The 20,596-nt window shown below is 36.6% G+C and overlaps 1 protein-coding gene across 3 annotated transcripts in view; it reads right to left on the bottom strand.

Moving 5' to 3' along the window:
- LOC108596557 overlaps nt 1-20,596 on the bottom strand; it is a 99,207-nt gene that overhangs the window by 7,318 nt on the left and 71,293 nt on the right. Inside the window, exon 1 of one of the 3 annotated variants that reach the window (XM_017982456.1) lies at nt 15,542-15,560. The exons of 1 other annotated variant lie outside the window; for it this stretch is intronic. The gene's annotated coding sequence lies outside the window, so the exon portion shown is untranslated. Of the gene's footprint in view, nt 1-6,538; nt 7,178-15,541; nt 15,561-20,596 lie in introns of those variants that run through there. One more of the 3 variants, XM_017982454.1, reaches the window with a different exon arrangement.

Genomic DNA, 20,596 nt, shown 5'->3' with positions numbered 1-20,596 from the left:
TTGCCTGCAATCCTGCCACACGTTGAACTGCGTTCAGTATCTTATGCCTGTTGCTTCCTGCCTCAGAGCGCAGGCAAACAAAAGCAACAAAAAAACACTTGAACAGGCAACTTTTGCAATGTGAACCAACCCAAGTCTTGTCTCCGTCTCCGTCTCAAGTCTGTGTGAGCCACAGGAAAAGTGACAACCTCGCCGCACTATAGACTGCGGTTATGACTATGAAATATGAAATATATGTAACCCAAGACGCAGACAGCAGCAACAACAACAACAAAAGCAACAGCAGCAGCAGAAGCCTGACGCATAATGAGATACACACAACAACAGGCAAAGTCAAAAAGAACTTAAATGAAAACGAAAATGTAAAGCTTACCAAACAAGCAAAAAAACACACACAGCGCACAAAAAATAGTTAAAAAAGCGTCAACAACGAATGCAGAATACACTACCAATGGCAGCTATAAGCTTTAATTGAAATATGCAAGCTAAAAGTTGCTTAGAATTTTAATTTAAATATGCAAGTAATGCAATTTAATAGATGCAAAAACTAAAATTAATATAAATATTTGCTTGAATACATTTTTAGAAATTTAATTTAAGCTTGAAAGTAATGAAAGTTAAGAGATGGGAACGGAAATATTAATAAATATATTTGCTTAAATTAATTTTTAGAATTTTAATTTAAATATGCAAGTAATGAAAGTTAAGTTAGCTTAAAGTAATTTTTAGACTTTAGCAACTTATTTGTTTGCTATTAAACTGAAAGTACCAAAACTAAAATAATTGCTGCACTAAACTTAAACAAAAATATAGAAACTTTTAACATTTTTTTAAATACAATTATTAAGCTATAGCAGTAACATTTTTATGAAGCTAACATTTTAATTGAAATTTACTTGTTGCAAATTAATATGCAAAGCATAGAATCTTAAATGATTTGCATAGTTTGCATTAAACTTTAAAAATAAATAAGCAAATTTATTTAGACTGTAAAAACTACAAAAGCTAAAATATTTCTTAATCAAAATGTTGAGTTCAATGTATTTCTAGTACTATTTAAATGCATTTTGTTTTATAAATATAACAACTGAAATATTTGATAGGCAGAGCTTTGAGTTCTACGCATTATTAATATTTTGTTTATACATTTTGTTTACTAAATATGTAAAAAAAAATAATAATGAGTAAAAATCAGAGTTCTACGAATTTTTGTTAATTTGTAGGCACATTTTGTTTAATAAATATATAAATTAAAATATTTGTTGAGCAAAATGTCGAGTTCTACGCATTTTTAATATTTTGTGAGCACATTTTATTAAATAAAAATATAAAATAAAATAATTGTTGAACAAAATTTCCAATGCTTTGCATTTTTATTGTTTTGTAAGCACATTTTGTTTAATAAATATATAAAATTCTGATTCCTTTGCATTTTGAATATTTTCTAAATAAGTTTGCTTGGCCCCAGCAAAGTTAATTAAAAGCACAACTATTAATAACTTTAAGCACCAACTGTCATATGCATAAATGCAAAACTTATTAAAACATGTCAAGTGTGCTTGCTGCCATTATTGTTATTAAAAATATTGTTGCCGCAGCTGCTAACCAACTATGAATATATTAAGCTGGGCCAAATGATATGCTTGTTTAATGGCCCGGCCAGACTGTGGCCAACTCTTGGGGTAGGGTATGAGTGGTAAGTGCGATAAAAGCAGCATTCAAAAGGATTAGAGCAGTTACACGTGTGTGCGTGCGTGCGAGTGTGTGACTGTGTGTGTGACTGTATGTGGGTGGCTTTTGTTTTGTTAACAAAAGCAACAGACGCGCTAAGCCAAGGCAAGCAAAAGAAATAAAAAAAAAAAACTTGTAGTTGGCAAAGCGAAAGCAGCGCAAGGAGCACGTAGCGGTCGCAGGTCAGGCTAGGCTGTGGCTCATAAAAGGAAGCAAACACCCACACACACACACACAGACATACATGTGTTTGCATAGTTTAATGTGTGTGTGTGAGTCTGAGCACATTAATCACACTAAAGAGTTTTACAAAATGCAACTCAACGCCAACGACACCAAAAGCCGCAGTCAGCGTCGCGCTGCTGCTTCTTCTTCTTCTTCTGGCTGTTGCGGCAGCACTTTAAGCTGCGGCTTAAACAACGCTGGCTTCATCTTATTCTCGCTGCAGCAAGCACTTGACGCCATGTTGGGCATAACTATAATGCAATAATGCGAACTAGCTAAAGCTCAACAGAGAGAGCGAGACAGAGATAGAGACAGCGCTTACTCCTTTATGGCTTTTTGCCTTTATTTGATTTCATTTCCGTTTTGTCAAGCAGCTGGCAATACCTTCGACTACTTAAGGCAGCTGCAAACGCCGTCTCATCTTTAGCTGCAAGTCCTTGCTGCAGTTCCAGTTGCCTTATTATGTCGTTCTTAGCGCTTTTGATTACTTTTTATCCGCTTTAGCCAACGCGCTTATTCCCACTCCTCCTCCTCCACCCTCTCTAGTTGTTGTTGTTGTCTTTCATATCTAGTCTCAACTCTTGGTGTGACTAATGATGTGCCGGCCAAACGGACAACGCCACTCGTCGACGCTTCCTCCTCCCTCCCAGCTCACAGTTCTCCGCTCAGTTTGTTTGTTTAGTCGCTGCTCTGTCCGACTGGCTGGCTGGCTGGCTGGGATGTAAATAATGAAATAATATGGTTTTCTTTTTCCTCCTGCACTGCACTGTCTGCTGCCATGAAAAATTAACGTTCTGCCCATTCTTGACTAGTTTGGCTCCGTTCTTTTACTTTTACGCTTTTGGTTTTCTATCTCTCCCACTCTCCTCCCGCCTCTCATCATATTGTGTGTGGACAGTTGGTTTTTGCTTTCATTTGTCAAGTTGGCTGTTGACTTGTGTGTGAAAAGGCGTTGGAAATTGTTTTGCGTCGCTTTTGGTTGCCAAAGGTACCAACGCCAAGGTTATTGCACCAAAACCCAAAACCAAAGCCGAAACCAACAACCAAACGCCAGTCCCATTGGATTTCGTGTGTGGTAGAATAAAAATTACATTTCCAACTGGGATTAGATTTAGTAGAAATAAAGCGGAGTAAGCAGCTCTAACTAAACGTTGTCTCTGCATAGTCCACATTATATAAAGACATAAATATATAGCAAACAATTAAAATTTAGCTCTAATAAACAATTTTTAGCATTTAATGAAAATTAAAATTAGAGATATATTTTAAAAAATATTTTTTGAACCAAAAATTGATTTAAAAAATTATTTAATATTTATATTAATAAAAGTTGCAATCTCCTATATAAACAGCAGCAATTTAAATTTATATTAAATTAAGAATATTTATTGAACTATTAGTGTTTAATGAAAACTAAAATCAGCGTTATATTTTAAAAAGTATTTTTTGCTTAAATAAATGAGCCAAAAATTGCTTCAAAAATTATTTAATATTTATATTTAACCAAGTAAGACTTACTCTTGAATTCTGCATTATTAATAATAAACTTTAGATATAAGTAAAAAATATGGCTATACTCTTACTCATATATTATGACTTTTATTTATTAAAATTAATATTTAAAAATCAATTTTAGATTTGACTCTAGCATTAATAACAAATAAAATATGATTCAAGCAATTATTTAATATTTTGAGTCGTATTTAATTTTACCAAATAGGCTTTGCCTTTGAGTTCCGCATTATTAAAAAAAAGAGGCATATATTTAACTTTTAAGTATAAACAAATATGGTTAAATAATCTCTGATTAAACTCAATATAATGCTCTTATATTATGGCATTGATTTTCTCAAACAAAGCAAAGGCAAGGGCTCTGATATATACAGAACCAATTCGCAATGTAAATCAAATATAAAATTAATAAAAAAAATTATATAAAATTTATACAATTTATTTGAAGTTTTTTTTAAGTTCAAGGCTTACTCTTGCGCTTTATTAATAAAAGCAGAGATTTAATTTTACATAACAATAATAAAAGTTGTAATAAATAAGCTCTGCTAACTCAACTGAATGCTCTAGGTATAAGACTTATAACTTTTATTATGAAAACAAAGTAAAGAACATAAAAATTCAAGCTAAAATATTAAGTCCTCAAAAACGATTTATTTTAACTATAAAGGGCGCTGCTATTTTGTAGCCAGGTAAGCCTAGCAAACTTCATAGAGAACAGTTAAGCCTGAGACCCAAAACATAAAACTTGCTTAGCTGCTGTCGTTATATGATTTGTTGTATAATGTCTATAGCAGCCTAAAAAAAAAACTTGAAAACGTTGTGTGTAGTTTTTTTATATTGTTGCTAATAAAAACCGTAAAGAATTTATTTATGACTGCCACAAGTTGACTCAAGGTAAGAGCCACAGCCAAGGGTCTGATGATGATGATGACTGCTCTATATGTATATAGGCAGTTCAACTATTGGCGCGATGTATTCATATGCTAAATTAAATTGCTGGAACGCGCCCAAATTTCCATAGGCAGCGTCTCATAAATGGCGGGGGCAGCAAATCAAAAGCAATTAAAATGCAAAACCGCAGCGACCGCGTTGTTGTTGTTATGACGTTGATTTTGTTGAGCTGCAAAGTTTTTTATTGAAATGTTGATGTGCTTACTAATCAACTGGCGGTCACCGCAGTGGGAAAGACACATTTGTGGGGGTTCTTTATTAATCATGAGCTGCATGGCTAAGCAGGCAGCAGGCAGTTCGATGGGTAGAGCGGGGGGTGTAGTTCTTAGCGAGGTGTGTCTTACAGGAAATCGAAACCAAAATGCAGCGACAAACTCAAAGCCAGAGACAGCGACACAGCCTAAGCCAAAGAAAGTAAACAACCATTTGAGCTGTAGCTTGCCCTTTTTTGAAGTTGTTCATTTAAGCGTTGAATGGGGCACTTGAGTTGGGAGTGGGGGTGGGGGGGTTAGGTGTTGCCTCTGCACTTCATTGAGCATTCGCTGTAGCAACTTTAATTTATGCTTTACGAGCATTTCATTGTGCAGAAGTTCTAGCTTTTTATTATAACCGTTGCCTCTGTCTGTTTACCGCAATGAAAGTTCTTTTTTGTATTTTCCAATTTGATTGGAAATGCTGTTGCTGTTGCTGTTGCTGGTTGTTGATGTGCTGGCCAAAATGTAAAAGGGAAAACCCATTTTTGGGCAACCCCCGGCAACAAAACAAATAGACAAACGGGGCTGGGCATTCAAGCCTGGCTCTTGGGCTTGGTCGAGGATGGGCCTTTTGTTGCATTGCTTTTGACCCAGTTAAATGCTAGAAAAAAGACAAGAAAATGCTGTGCCCCGACCTTATTGTAAGTGAAATTTTCTTCTTATGAAAAACAAAAAAAGTTATCGCTATACAAATGCAGCGTAGACAAAATTTTTAAGTGTCGGGCATTGATGTTGCTGCTTAGTGCGCAGTGCGTTGGTGTCAACCATCAGTTCAGGCAGTGCGGGGTGGTGCGGGGGGAGCTTAATGTGTCAGTGAGTGGGCAGGGCACTCATATACGCATATAATGGCAACTGTTAATGAATAGGTCCAAAATAAAAGTCACTTATAGCAAAAGTTTTACTGTCTCTTTTTTTTGTTTTATAGGAGAAAGGCCTGAAATTAGCAATAAAACCATTTATGGCAGCACAGAATTTTTTCAAAAAATATATATTGTTATGCAAAGCTTAAATTTTATTAAAAATTAGCATAACGCGCAAACTTTGCTCTTCATATTAATTGCATTTAATTTGTTATTTTATATATATTTTTTTTGAAATTCAAAGCAATTAAACAAATTTGTATTTCTTTTTAACTTTGTTGTGCATTTTCATTTAATTAATTTTATATTTTCAAATATTTTTTTTTATTTTTTTGTCCAATAGCCTTTTGCTTTACTCAATTTCTAAATTTGTGTATATTTTAAACTTACTAGTGCATTTTAATTTAATTTAATTTGTAACATTTTGTTACGCATTTTTAGCAACAATATTTTGAAATTCAAACCAAATATTTAATTTAAAATGTGCATATTTTCAAGCTTAATAAAAAAGTGTAAAGCAAATATTTAATTAAACAAATTTGTATATCTTTTAAACTTACTGGTGCATTTTAATTGAATTTAATTTGTATCAATATTTTGTTCAAAGCAAATATTTAATTTAAAATGTGCATATTTTCAATTTTGTTGTGCATTTGCATTTAATTTAATTTGTAGCTTGATATAAATAACTGAATGAACAAAAAATCAAACTTTGTTCTGTTGTTTTCTACTCTTACTCAATTTCCAAAACTAAAAACATTTTTATTTCTTTTCTTTTTAATGCTTAACATTCAATCATTTTTTGACACTTTACACACTTAAATTTCACACTGCCCAACACACACACACACACACATACAAATGCAAACATAATCAAGCGATATTTAACCCAATTTTTAGAGCATGACGCTAATTGCTTTTAAATTGTATTTTTTGTAACACATATGAGTGTATGTATTTATATTATTATTGTTATTATTAATAATTTTTTTTTTGGTGTCTCACCTAAGCTTACGCGTAGTTGCTCCAGTAAAAGTGCCGTTAAATTGTTTAAATTTTTATGACAAACATACACTTTAGCTTATTTTTTTTTTTTGGCAATCAATTAACACTTGAGACACAAAGGCATAAAAAATGGCCAAGACGCTCATTACTCATTTGGCGGCAATTTCTTGAGCTTTTCTATTTGCTTTAGTTTTCACTGTTATTGTTTTTTGTTGTTACGCGAGCTGCACGCGCATTTCGTAATATTTGTAATATTGTTGTTTGTATTTTGCACAATTTCTTTTGTTAGTAACTGTGAATTTCACAATGCCAAATGAGGCGTAGGCAAAGAATTTTTACTTTCACATCAATGACGAAACTGGCAATTGAAGCTAAAAAAGTTAAGCGCTGTGATTTGCATAAAATATATAAAAAACCAGCAGCAGCATCTCAAGCTCAAGCTCAAGTTGAGCTTATGTTGTTTTTTTTTTTTGTTGTTTCGCGTGGGCTGCTGTGCGAACTGACGTAGTTCGTAGCTGTAGCTGTTGTTGTTGTTGTTAACGCGCACGCGCACAGAACTGAACGCGCGAAAAGACGCTGATAGACTGAAACTTGGCTGAGCCGCGGAGCAGAGACAGAGCAGAGCAGAGCCGAAGCGAGCCGGTCGTACCGAGTGTAGCTAATGAAATGCGAGCGCAACTGTTCTGAGAGCCGAAGCGCTAAGTCGCACGCGCTCTCGCTCTCGCGCGCTCAGAACGTAGCGCGCTGTTAGCTAACAGCAGCTTAGCAGCGAGCTGTTAAACCGGTTGCTAAGCTCTGCAGCAGCGGCGCAGCGACGTCAGCGTTGGCGGCAGCGACCTTTCTTTGCATTTGTTTTGGGCTCTAATTTCTAAGCAAATGCTTGTCGTTGTTGTTGTTGCTGTTGTCGCGATGCTATGAGATAAGCGACAAACAGTTGTTTAATAGTTTTCTTTCGAATTTTAAGCATTGCTTTGACTCTCTTTATGATTTGGTATTTGTTGCTTGAGAAAGACGCGTCTAGCATTTACCCAAGACTCGCTCGCTCGCAAGACTGTGCGCGTTGATTTGCTTTGTTAGCTTTTGTCGCTTTTATTATCATAGTTGTCAACATTTGCTGGGTGAGCGAAAGATGTAAGGCGAGTAAAGAGTAAACGACGCTTCATAATTTTGTGCGTGTGAATTTTTATGGTTCATTAAAATTAAAAGTAGTTAACGACAACGACTGCTGTTTTGGTTTTTATTTATAGTGCTCGATTGGCATTTAGTATGGGAGTTTTGTTATCGCTCTCTCGCTTGCACACGCTTTTACTCGCTTGGCTTGGACTGTCTGCCTTTGGGTTGACTGAACGCGCTTAATGGCTTTGGCCATTTGAGTTGACAAAGTATGCAAAGCAGCAGCGCACTAAAAACTCACAAAAAACATCTGATGTAATGCTGACCAGCACAAACTATATATGTATATATATCTTGCAGGGTTGTGGACTTGAAACAGGAACTGTGCGCTGTTGATTTACGACAAAGCCTTTTGCCTTAGAATATTCAATCAGCGACTACAAAAAGTGCCGCAAGGCCAAAAGTTATGCTTTGATATGTCCAACAACAACCACAACGAGAGTCAGAGCCGCATGAAATATGAGCGCAAATTATAAACAAGACAACACACGTCAAAGGATTAACAAGCCAACTTGCAGTCGCTCTCGCTCGCTCTCTCTGGTACCCAAAAGTTGCAAAATAATCAAATGAATCAAGCCGCGACGACGACTTTGATTTCAAGGAAGTCAACGCGTTGATTTGATTTTTATGGACCTTACAAAATTCAAGCGAAAACCACAACAAAAACAAAAACTTCCAAGCGATTAAAATCTAACAACATTTTTTTATTCTCTCTCTACACAAAAAGGGTTCGGGTGGGGGGCGGCGGCGGCACGCAGCTGCTGCAAGGTGCTTGCGGCGGGGCGTTAAATGGTCAACACCCCATATATAAAGCGCCCGCAGCTTTAACTTAATTTTAAAATGCAGATTATGTGCGTAGATTAAATATAATGCTTGTTGCTTTTGTTGTTGTGTTCTCAGCGAAAAAGAAATTAAAAATGCAAAGCCAAATGCAGCGCAAGCAAATGCATTTGATGTACTTAAGCATGCCACGCACGTCGCGCTTAATAATAAAAAAAAATCAAAATAAAAAAAGGCAACATTTATAAAATTGAAAAAGTACAACGCGGCTGCGGCTTGAAGTTCTTGTTGTTGTTGTTGGCGCGGTCAAGGCGTAGCCAAAGCATTGCCGCCTATTGAAAGCTTTGCCTTTTGACTTGAGCCATCAACAAACGTCACAAGTTAATACACTATACAAAAAAAAGGGTTGCTTGACTTACAAATGTGTTTGAAAATAATAAAAATATTTAAGCAATGTTTGTGTTAAAAAAATGCTTAAAATATTAAAGTATAAACTATTCAAAGTAAGCTTATGCTTCAACTGCTTTTAAAGCTTCTAAATAATTTTAAAAACAAAAGCATATATGTTAATAAATAACAGTAAAAAATTTAAATGCTATGAATATGCTGCTAAATTATTTATAAAGAGCATTGACTGCCACTCAATAAAATTCTTTAGCTGCTGCTGCTGCTGCTTTGATCACATGTCAGTTTGTTGCCTAAGTCTTTTGTTCTGCTTGCGCTCAAAAATGTAAAAAGCGGTATATGGTATTTTTTTTTATCAAATTTGTAGAAATCACTGCCTGCATATGTAACTGCATATATATATATATATATATAATGTATTTATCAGGAAACTGTTTGTCGGCTGGCAGCAAAAATAAATCAGAGATGTTTGTCTTTGTGCGTGTGCCAATTTTAGCTTAGCCCACGCAGCAAATGCAAATGAGGCTGCAACAAAGACAACAACAATAACAACAACAACTGCAAGAAAATTAAAATTAGCTGCGCAGCTTTTGTTCAGCTGCATTGTAGTTGTTGCTTGAATTTCTTTGGAAAGCAAACTTTGAACATTGATTGATCGTTGGGCAGAGTGTGTGGCAAGTACTGCGGGTTGCAGTTGTCTCTGCAACATTTTACGCCTAATTTGGGCTTTGATTGATGCTTTAGGCTCGTTGACTCAGGCCCTTCAGTTATTAGTTAACTTTGATTTCGTTTTTGGGCGTCAGTTCGTTGAACTTTCTCAGCTGCAACAGTCTGCGGGAGCTGCCAGCAGCTGCTATAACTAATAATTTTCATATCATATACAGTCAGTCAGTCAGTCAGTCAGTCATACAGGCTGACAAGCGAAACGTTTTTGTTGCAACTTGTTTCAACTGCTTTGACCCACTTCAGTTGCTGTGTGCGGGTTCTTGTGGCCGCCGCATTGTTCGCTTTGGACACTTTCCAGCGCGGCAGCGCACTGAGCGCTTTGGCCAGCAATTAATAACATTTGCCAACTTGTACGTGGCCACAATGAGTTTGTTAACAGCGTCGAGCGCGCGTCAATCAATCAAGCAGTCGCTCGCTCAATAGTCGCCAGTCAATGGCCTCAGAGTTCTCACTGCCCCTAGGTGCCATTATTTATGTGACGCGACAAACATTGGCCATCAATTAGGACACAAAGCTCGAAACATTTTTCATGCAAAGCACAAAGCGCAGCAAAAAGAATTCAGCGCTGGCTTGGCTTTCATTTTCAGCGCCCTTTTTGCAGCAACTTTCCAAGTTTGTTATAGTTTTCGCTCTTTTTTTTTAGTAGTAGCTAACAATGCGCTTCTAACGAGCTGCAGCAGTTGCATGCAACAAAGTCACTGCCGCAGCCACAGCCACAGCCACTGGCTTAGCCGCATCCTAAAACAATAAGCAAGGGCAGGCGAAATCGAGAGAATCCAACCAAAATAAACAACAGCAGCAGCAAGAGAAAAAAAAAAAACTTACTTGCAGCATCACGTTTCACGAATTCGCGGCAGAACACGTCCCTGTTCCTGGGCACATTAAATGCAAACAGACGCCAAACTCAAACTCAAATAGAAACCCAAACCAATACACACACACACACAGAGACACTGACGCTGCCCGTAAAAGCAAAAGCAAACCGAAATTGAAATAAACAACGCTGCGGACAATAAGTAAAAGTTTGCTACAGTTGCATGCAACTCAACAATGAGGACTCTCTCGCATTCTCGCACTCGCTAATCTTTGCCGCATATGCAACTGCCACACACTCATTGTAAGTGACTATGTGCCTGTGTGTGTGTGTGCCACCCGCTACACACTGCTTGCTGCCACAGCACGTTGCACGCTCACGTTCGCTGCGCGCTACAAAATATGGAGAGAAAATTGCCATGAACTCCGCACATTGCACATCGATTTGGTCGCCAGTGGAACGTGAACTTTTCGAGCCGTACATACAACAAAGAGTAAAGCAAGCTACATTAGCTAATAAGCTGCGTCAATAGTATAAAATATTAATTTTATAGCTGTACAAACTTAGCAGCAGCTTGAATTTTAGTTAGGAATTAAAGCTGATTGATTGTTTAATAAATGACAAGCTCATAACGCAAGCATTTTATGCAAATTATGCTTTAAATATATTTGTAATAATATAATTTTAAGTTCATTTGCAGCTGAAAGTTATTATGTTATTTATTGAGATGCATTACTCAATTTGATTGAAAGCCATATAAAATAAATTGACTCATTTGCTTTTTCGCATGCAGAATTTTTAAGAGTATTGCTTAACTCTTACGTCGTTCAAGCTTGATTGAATTTTTATAATTAGTAATATAATAAATTAGTAATTATTTTTTCTGAACTCACCATAAACGCCAAACACCGCAGCTTAATATTGATTATAAAATTTTCTATTTTGCATAATCAATTTGATTTTTAAAAATTATTTAATTTATACATTTACTCTATTTATTTATTTTATAAGCTTGATTGCAATTTTGTATGAATAAAAAAAAAATGAGAATAATAATATAAATGTAATAAAGTAGAATAATGCTTTCATTGAGCTTGAGCTTCATATATAAATATTAAACTTACTTTACATTTGAGCTTTTCTGCCTAAGATTAACTTTTGACATCGTTTAAACTTTGGTGTTTTGATTTTTAAAATTTTAATTTTATACTATACTGACTTTTTTTATTTATTATGTATAAAGTATATTATATTTAGTAATTAATATGTAATAGTTTTGTTTTATTGAAGCTTACTTCATACTCGAACGTTTAATTACGTTATTTGCGCTTGCATTACTCCCAACTTTTGATCATTGATTTGGACTGTTTTGATATTTTGCAACATATTAATTTACCAATTATAGAGTATTTTATTTTTATAAGCTAATTTAGATGCAATTTGCATAAATTAATTAAGAAACAGTGTCAGGCTATGCCAAAGTATTTTATTAATTTAGAGCTATTTTAACTTCAGCTTTAACTAAAGTTTAACCAACTCAAACCTAGAACAGCGCAGTGTATCTTATTTGCTAAAGAACTTAGCCTTCTATTTTAGTTGCAGTGCGCGTAAATCACAAACTGTGGCTCATCCTTTTGTGTGGCTTTCTAATCTTGTAGCTTGCGCTAAGTGGCGAGTGTCACATAAAGTGAAAATGTGCGCTGCTGCTTTCTTTACTTTTGGTTTTCCGCTTTGCCATATCGATTTATTCGCTTATTTGTTCTGCCTTTTTTTTGGCTGTTGGGCTGTCGTTGACATTTTGCCTTTGACTTGCGCTAATTTATCACTTGCCACGTGATGCATGTGGGCTGTGATTCTTTTTTAGTTTGGGTGCTACCGTTGCAGTTGCAATGCAACTTATCGCAGCCGCACAATCAGCAAGCGCAGCAGACACAAAAGCCACAATGATGATGATGCTGCGGCTGCTGCTGTTGCAAGTTGAAGCAAAAAAGTTACAATTTCAAAACAAATAAATTCATGCTGCAGGCTAAAAAGGGCAGCCCCAGTTTGCAAAGAAGCTGAGCAAACATATCAAGGAGCCAAACAGACTGAGACTGCGACGCCGACTGCGACTGCAACTGCGACATGCATAGACATTGAACATGAAGCTGCATTTGCCTGAAGCGAAGCCAAGCAACTAAGGCTTGACTACAATTGTTTTTGTTGCTGAAAAGGAAAAAAAAAGGAAGCTAGAGCTTATTGCTCAGCGCATTGCTAGGTTATTGTGCTTTTGTGCTCATTTCAGCGACGGCGGCGACGGCGGCTACAATAATAAACCACAAAACGCCCACCGAGCTGTGGCTGGACCTTATTTGCATGCAGCAGTGCCACAGCAATGTCGTGTTGCAAGTTGGAACGCTGCAGCTGCAACTCCAAGCAGCAGCTCTTGATTTCATTATATAGACATATGTATATGCATATGCATGGCTTGATTTCATTTTCGATTTCAATTTCATTGTTGTTGCAAGTTGCTGCTGTGGCAAGTTGCATGTCACCCTAGAGCCCTTTATTGTTCTTTGTTTGGATTGTCAAGCATCCTTTGCAGGCTGCCATTTGTTTATCTAAGAAAATGAAAACTTTTGCTGTTGCAACTTGCAACTTTTGCTTGTCATGCAGCAGCAGCAGCAGCAACTGTTGCCAAATTACATAGCATGGCCAACAACAAGCAGTAACTTGAGCTCATAAATTTCACCTTGAACCTCAAGAGCCAAAGCGCAAGGTCATGCCCAAAAACGAAAAATTCAAGCAACAAAACAAAAGCAACGTAATTTAATAAAACGTTTAAGCGATTAGATACGTTTGTATGCACTTAAATGTAAGCATTAGATATGCTATCTACCAATACAAACAGACAGCCAAACAGACGGTCAGACAGCCAGACAGACGAACAGTTGGAGTCTGGCAGACTGGCTAAGAGAACAAGTGCAGTTTGCCGCTTTGGCTTCCATTTTCATTTCCATTTCCAGCTGCTGCACTTGCTAAGGCCAAAACGCTAACGAGCCTTTGGCCACGCTCGCTGCTCTCTGCTCGGTTCGTCTGTCTGAAGACGTTTGAGACGACGCTCCCTTTTACTTGCTCTTGGCTTGGGGTTTTTACTTTTCGCTTTGGCTCTGCTGCAACTAAATCTGCGCTGCCAATCGCTGAAATTATTGCGCTCAATCTTTGTTATTAGATTAACTTCTATTTTGTTTTCCTATTTGACTTTGCCATAAAAAGCGAAACGAGCCAAGAGTGCGCGGCAATACGCTAACTGGTGGGGTATATAGCTTATAAGAGATATTAAGTATACGCAATGGCAGCAAATTTAGATTTTTAGCTTAAGTTATAATGCTGAAATAAATTTGAGCTAAAGCTGCTGGGTCTAAAAAAATAAATTAAAAAATTTTAAATAAAATTTTGTATGCTATGCTACAAAGCTTATTAATAGTTGAGTGTAATTTATAAACAAAAAATATTAGTAGTATTAATTTAAATAGAAATTTGTAGTGCTATATGCATTAAATTTAAATGTGCGTAACAAAAGTGCGGTCTGCGCTTCTTCATCTCTAACTAATGAACGCTTAAGTTTAATTTTTATTTATTTAAATAGAAATGTGTTTTATTTAAAGCCCACAGCTTATTGCACTCAAATACTTATTAAAATAATTCAATTAATTTAGCAATACATTAAGACGTATTAATGAGCTACTGACACTAAATTATTTACTGGCTATTCTACTCGTAGCACTCCAATATTTGTTGCTACAATTTGTTGCTTTATTTTTAGTGTGGCGAGTGCATTGCTGCTTCGGCTTGCCGCAAAATCATTGCCAATTTTCTTGTTATCTGTGGCTGCTGTTGTTACAGTTGTTGTTGTTGCTGTTGTTGTTGGCTTGTTGCCGACTGTTTGGCCATTTGAAAACTGAAAGTGCGCGTGGTCAGTTGTTGTGGCTTTTGGCTTTGGCTTTTGGTTTTAGTTAATGTGGCATTAGGCAATGTTGCATTAGCTTTTGCTCGCTTGCCATTCAGCTGTTGTTCATTTGTTTTTACGGCCTGCACTTTTTGGTCGTTGCCCATTACGAGATCGACTGCAACTGCAACTGCAAGTGGAGTTGGGGGTCTGGGGCTGTGGGCACAGCATCTTCAAATTGGCATCTGTGTTGTTGCTTGGGCTGTGCCTGTTTTGGGTGCCCCCAACTAAATTGGTTTCTGTTGCTCTGTTGCCTGTTGCCTTGTGGCATGTTAGAGTGTGGCGCATCAATTGCCACAGTTTGGCGAATAGTTTGCAACCTGCTTCGCTGTAACTTTGGTTACAACCAATGCAATGCATTGTCGTCTGCACGCCAGCAACAACAGCATCAGCTCAACTATTCTACATAACGAAAAGTTTTGTTTTGCTTTTTAGAAAGGCAACTTTTGCTTGCCGCCGATGCGGTCATAGACTCTCCTCGGGCTGCAGCCAACTTTCGCCGACTGCATGTTATGCAACTCTCAAATATGATTCTTATTAAAACTGTGCAAGCGAGATAGCAATAGCTTATTAACGCATAAATTTCACAGGCTGCTGTGGCTGCTGCTGACGCATTTCATGTGGAAGCAGCAGCAAGTGCGCAACATAATTGAAAGAAATTAAAAAATGTGGCAAAAATATTTAAGAGCTGCAGCAGTTTAATGACAACAACAACAACAACAACTACAGTGTGTAAGTCTTCTGACGCACATCAAACGAAAATAAAAGAAACGTCGTAGTCTTGATGTTGATGATAATAATGTGCCACGGAAGTGGGTTAAGCTGCTTAAATGTTCTTCATACACAATCAGTGGCTGTACGTGCGAAGCGCTTAAAAATGATTTTCTTTTTGTGTGTGTCCATGTTTTTGCAACAGCCACTGTCGCTTGGCTTTTTTTTTATTGAATGCATTAAAAATGCGCACGCATCAAAATAAAACTGGTCGCAATTAAAAGCCCAGAGAAAGTGAACACTTTAAGCAAAAGATTTATCTTAGCATATACTACTTCCCTCACACACATAGGCACACACACATAGAGAGCATTATAATTGCCTGGCATTTAAAGCTTTTACTCACGTGCCGTAATTCTAGTTTGGGAGGTTTTTATGTTGCCGCCGCCGTCGCTTCTTACCTGCAACAGATGGAAATTAGAGATAAACATCAGCAACATTTAGGCAAAAAAACAGGGGCAAAAAAAACAAAACAATTATCATTATAATAAGCAGTTAAACTTAATGTTTTTATTAAGTGAAAATTGTACAACTTGTTTTCTAGTTTTTTGTTGCTACAAGTGTTACACAAGCAGCAGCAGCAGCAGCAGCAGCAGCAGCAGCAACTGGGTTGGCTTTAAGCCATAAACATTATGCTAAGCAAAGCTAGCAAGAGTTAAATTCATCTTAATATTATATATGAGCAAGCTGCTTATAAAGCTAAGGCAATAGTATCGATAATATCGATTCAACATTTAAGGGATTAGATCGATGTACTTATATTAATTAGATAGATAGCTAAATGCAACACTTAAGCGACTTTTGTGGATGTAAAACGTCTTGATAGACTCTAAAAAATAGAAATATGAATTAGATAGATTCATCATTTAAGCGATAGATAGATTTATATCAATCAGATAGATAGTTAGCTACATAACACTTAAGCGACTTTCATAGATGTAAAATGTATTGATAGATTCTTAAGAATAGAAATCATCAACTAGATAGTTATATAGCTGCAACATTGAAGCGACTTTTATAGATATTGAAAGTCTTGATAGATTCTATAGAATGGAAATATCTATTAGATAGACATATACATTCAACATTAAAGCGATAGATAGACATATCAATTAGATAACTAGCTAGATAATACTTAAGCGTCTTTTATAGATGTAAAATACTTGATAGATTCTTAAGAATAGAAATATCAACCAAATATATTCAACATTTATGCGATAGATAGAGATATATCAATCAGATAGATAGATAGACTTAAGGGACTCTTAAAGATGTAAAAATTCTTGCGTAATTCTATAGAATATAAGTATCAAGTAGATAGATAGATAGAACATTTAAGCGACTTTTATAGATGTAAAAAGTATTGAAGAAATAGAGGCAACAAATATATTGGCAGTCTAGTTACCGATAACTTTAATTAGATTTAAATGTCTTGCTCAAAAGTAGAGCTAGCATTAATTTACGATTAATTTAAGCTATATAGTCCATTATTGCTAGCTTAATAGCAAAATTATGCGTAGTTTATTAATCGCAGCACTGCAGCTTGCATTACTTCATTTTAGTTTAACGCTTAGATTGACTGTTAATAAACATAAAATTTAATTTGCAAATTACTTGCATAAAATTAAGCAGCAGCAGCAGCATCGTCTGATAAATATGAGACTCATGAGCGCTGTGTATAAAAATAGCCAATGCTGTAGGCCTAGACTGGGTCCAGGCTTAATGAAAAGCTGGCGCCAGCTGTTGGCAGCAAGTGCTTTAAATTGAAAATTTAATTAGAGAACCTGACGATGGTTTTGGCATAAATTAGCCGCAGACAAAAGCTTATTGAACTCAAGGCGTCAGTTGGGCAACAGTTGGCAACAATAATAACATTTTGGTTGTGACTTCATGGTCGAAAAAATCAGCGCAAATCGCTGTCAATAAGCAGCAAACCGGACCGAAGTCAGTCAGTCAGAGAGGCATAGCCAAAGTCAAAGGCTTAATTTGTAGACGTCTTAAGTTATATTCACACGCTTTTGATTTTGCTCAAGCCCAGCGCCAAAGTCACGCTTATGGCGAGTTTTGTCAAAAAACAAAAAATTGGCAACAGCAACGAACAAAAGTCGGACAGTCAGTGAGCATTAAGTCATAAGTGTAATAACAAGTGTGCAGTTGCTAATGAATTTGAAGGCAGGAAAAACTCATTACAGCTTTGCAATTTGTATCATAGCATTGGCCACAGATTCTGCAGTTTAATTAACTCGTTTACGTTTAGCTGAGAGCTGTAAGCGAAAATTTGTCAATAAACTATCAACGGCTGTCATGTTGGCCTCTCAAGTGCTTGGCCGGCTGAACTATTATGTCTTTTGACTTTGAGCCGTGTGTGGTGTGTGGCTTTGTTTACTTGTTGACTTGTTGCCATTAACTTAAATGACATAAGCATAAAGAAACAAAATACAACGAGTGTCAAATTTGTAATGAGGCAACAACTTGCTGCTGCCACTTCGACTAGAGTTTAGTGTGTTCGGCCACGCCCCATTTGTAGTGTTCGATTAAAGAAGTTGTCAAAGCAATAAACAAAAGCCGCTTGATCAAGCGCGTGGGCAGCCTAAGCTCTGTTATTATTCGCTTTGAACTCGCTCGCGATTTGCATAGCTCAGCTACAGCCTTGAAGTGTGCTCCAACGCTTTTGGGGTCTAACATATAAATAGCGCTAGTGCTAACAATAATATCGGCGACCTTGCTGGCGCATAGAAATAACTCCCATTGATTGTGCACAATTGAATTTAATACACAGGCCAAGCGGCAAATTGCAGCTGCCATAATTAATAATTTCACTTTGAATTCGGCGCACAAAGACAGCTAAAGCGCACAGCTTTTGTAGGTGTGTGTGTGTGTGTGTGTGCGTGTGTCTGTGTGAGGGCGATTTACGCCCACGCGTAGCAATCGTTCAATGCTTGTTATAAACCGGGAAGCAATTATCTTGATGTCGTCAAAAGCCATCAAGATATCAGCATCATCATCATCATGTAATATGAATGCACTTCCACTTAATGAGACGCCCCACACACACACACATATACATAAAAATATATCGCACACACACACAAGAAACTTTCATTTGTTTCGCTCACTCAACATAATGAAAAAACTGGTACTTGGGGCTTAAGAGTTGCAAGCAAAACGAAGGCGTAATGCGCTATCAATCAATTTAATGCAAAACAAGAGTTGCATAGTAAGCAATCGATAATATCGATAAGTAGCAGAATTGGTATCGTTGGAAGGCACATTGAATTTAATAGAATATTTTACAAACACTCTAGCTATTGTTAAATTAAAGGCATCAACTATAATTGCTTAATATTTAAGCGATACTATCGATAAGTAGCAAAATTAGAAACGCCATGTTATGCTTTGCATTTAATAGAATATTTATTATATATAAATAATATAAATAAATTTAATGCATGCCAGCAATTAAATAAGTTTAATGGCTAATAAACTATCGTTTAAAATTTAAACTATAATATGTAATTGCTTAATACTCAAGCGATATTATCGATAAGTAGCAGGGAATTATGCTTTCTAAAGCGTGATCTGTATTTAATAGAATATTTAATAGACAAACTAGCTATAAATAAATTTAAAGCTGAATAAGTTTTAGTGGCTACTATGTTTAGTATAAATAATAACTATTGTTTAAATAATATATACTTAATAGAATTTATTAAGACCACTAAGCTACTACAAAGGGTTGTATAAGATTTAAATAATTAACTTGAATAATTAAAATTGCGCAGATTTTGAATTTAATAGAATAATTCTATACTTAATAAGCAATAAACATAAACAACTGAATACTTTGTCTAGCTTTAATAATTATAGTAGTTCACATAATCAACGCTTAAAGCGCTTACTGCAGCTAATAGAATATGTTGCTCTAGCTTACAGTTCTGTGTGTATATATCTGATCCATGCATAATATATGGGTGTACTCTCGCTATCAAAGCCATGCCGCAGTCATAATTCATTTGTGCTCCCTTTACAGTTAGTGTATCATAAATGTTTAATAAATGCGCGACTCTATGCATCAGTTGCGCTGATTTCGCTATTGTCGCTTGGCTTGAGTTCGCGTGGGCTAAGCGGCAACTTTTGAAGCGCACACACCCGCTCTAGCCCTCAAGCCCTTTTGGCTTGAGCGAGTCTGTTGTTGGCTGCTGCTGCTGTGTGGGCTGCGTAGGCGTCAGCGTCAGGCCTGCGCTGCATTTGTGATTAGCTTGATAAGCCGACAGACCAACCCTAAAGATACAGATCGCTTGAGCGTATATATGCTATATGCAAGTGGGTTCAAATTTGACGCTTTACTTTGGGCCAATTGCCTTTTTCTACTTTTTTTTTTTGTGATGAAGACAAATGTTAAGTGCGCGACATTTTCACTGTCAATTAGCGCCTAGGCAGTGGCAAAATTGCTAACATGTTGTTGTTGCTAGTTGCTGCTGCTGCTGCTGACAGTTAAATAACACAAACGTGCTGAGTTGCAATTGCTGCTGCTGCTGCTGCTGCTGTTGTGCCGCCAAGCACGTAACTCAATAACGCGCGCATTCTAACAGCAACAGCAACAAAACAAACAACAGCAACAATTAAGCTAATAATGTACCACACACAAGTAAGTAAAAGTTGTTGTTAGTGTCGACGCAACTCGACGCGACTCGACATAATGAAAATCTGCTAACTTGCGCTGCTTTTGTCAGTCAGCCGACCGCCCCCTTCTCGGCCCAGCCTTGGGCAACAAAGTGGCAAAAGCACAGCTCGTCGCACTCTTTTCCCCCTCACACTCTCTTTTGCTATCTCATAGTCTGCCGGGAAATTGTTCTAATGAAAAGCTGCTGTCGACACAAGCGAAGCGTTTGCTGTAAAGAACCAACACAAACAGCTGCTGAGTTAGCTCTAGTGTTAATATTAGCAAAGTGCGAAGGTTTGGCGCTGTGTGTGTTGGTCAATAAAGCGCCATCGATTAAGGCTTAAATACTTTGATGCTGCTGCGCTGTGTGTTGCATACGAATAAAAAATAAGCGCATAATATGTTGTTGCAACTATAAAAAGAAATCAAACTCAATTTTTATAGCGTCAATTTGCAAGCGAGACGCGTCTTTTAGTTAAAAATAACATGCGCTTAATCAAACTTTTACAGCAGAGCATATATAGCTTAATATTTAAAGCAATTATATGCTATAATATACACTTTGATATAGCATTTTTCATTTAATATTATTGCATTTTAATTTGTTGCTTAATAATGCGGACAAATTAGTTTTGTCTGTTCAGCACTTTCTTTTTATTTTGAGTTTTTTGCCAAAGTGTATCACTTAGTCAAGTGCAGCTGACACACACTCATTGCTTCGTGTATTATACACTTTGA

Source organism: Drosophila busckii, chromosome 2R (genome assembly GCF_011750605.1).
Source record: "Drosophila busckii strain San Diego stock center, stock number 13000-0081.31 chromosome 2R, ASM1175060v1, whole genome shotgun sequence".
NCBI classification, from domain to species: Eukaryota; Metazoa; Arthropoda; class Insecta; order Diptera; family Drosophilidae; genus Drosophila; species Drosophila busckii.
This window is presented reverse-complemented; position numbering and strand designations above follow the sequence as displayed.